Below are 1,273 nucleotides of genomic sequence, written 5' to 3' on the forward strand. Positions count from 1 at the left end.
GGGTGAAATGATCATAGCGAATACTGCTTTCCATGACAATATATCATGTTCACATAAACAGCAGGTGCGATGCTAGAAAGACAGCCTTCAAAACATAGTCAAGCTCTAACTTCTTGGCCGATGTATATAGTGGAGCCCAGAGTATTGCAAAACAAAAGACAAAAAAAATGCACATTAAAGAAAAGTGCCTGAGATGTCACTGACATCACTGATAAGATGTTCATAAATATTTTTGGCACTGCATGAGAAGAGGCCTTGACAGACTCTTTGTCAATGCTGTTGCAGAGGAACCTAAGCAAAAGAGCAGAAGTCTGAGCATGGATGCTTCACTGGGGAATACTCAGTGTTTTTCCCACACTTGTACCAGGCTCTTTTGAATTGAATATGGAGGAAACACACACTAACAACCCAACCCTAAGCATCTCTATTCAGAAATAAGTCCCACTGTAATCAATGGAGCTTGTTGTTGTTGTTGTTGGCAACCTTCAGTCTCGAAAGACTATGGTATAAGCCTACAGCACCCAGTATTCCCAGGCGGTCTCCCATCCAAGTACTAACCAGGCCTGACCCTGCTTAGCTTCCGAGATCAGACGAGATCGGGCACGTGCAGGGTAACAGTTGCTGTCAATGGAGCTTACTTCCAGGTAAATATGGACAGGATTGCAGCCTAAGGGCCCAGTCCTACCCAACTTTCCAGCACTGGTGCAGCCACAATGCAGCCCCAAGGTAAGGGAACAAATGTTCCCATACCTTGAGGAAATGTCTGTGACTGCCTCCCCAACACAGGAAGCAATGTATACCCCATTGGCATAGCAGCACCGGCACTGGAAAATGGGATAGGATTGGGCCCTAAGTCAAACCAAGCAACAGATAAATGTGGATGGGCAGTTCAAAAATATAAGGACCAAACATTGCGCAGGGGAAGATTAGGCTTAGATGTTATGCTATGATTGCCTCAAAAGCAGCAGCTCCATGTATCTTCTGCCTCTCTTCCTCAGGGATATCTAGCAACAAAAATGTGTGAGATAAGAGCGTCAGGTTGTAGGTGTGTCCACCCCCACCAATTTACGTCTTTGCTGGCTGTTTACAGGGTGTGTGAAAATTCACATCACACATGCTATGTGAGGAGATGTGATTAGGAGAGTGTGGAGGAGAAAAGAGAGGAGACATGGGACTGCTGCTTTTGGCAGTAGTCATGCATGGATCATAAAGTTTAGTTTCCAGGGAGCTTTATAGAACTAGATGAGTAGAACTTTACAGAACTAGATTAGCC

The 1,273-nt window shown here is 44.9% G+C and overlaps 1 pseudogene; it reads right to left on the reverse strand.

The window, feature by feature from the left end:
- Positions 1 to 509: 509 nt before the first annotated feature.
- LOC136637788 (5S ribosomal RNA) lies at positions 510 to 629 on the reverse strand (annotated as a pseudogene).
- Positions 630 to 1,273: the final 644 nt, after the last annotated feature.

This window comes from Tiliqua scincoides, chromosome 1 (genome assembly GCF_035046505.1).
Source record: "Tiliqua scincoides isolate rTilSci1 chromosome 1, rTilSci1.hap2, whole genome shotgun sequence".
Classification (NCBI taxonomy): Eukaryota; Metazoa; Chordata; class Lepidosauria; order Squamata; family Scincidae; genus Tiliqua; species Tiliqua scincoides.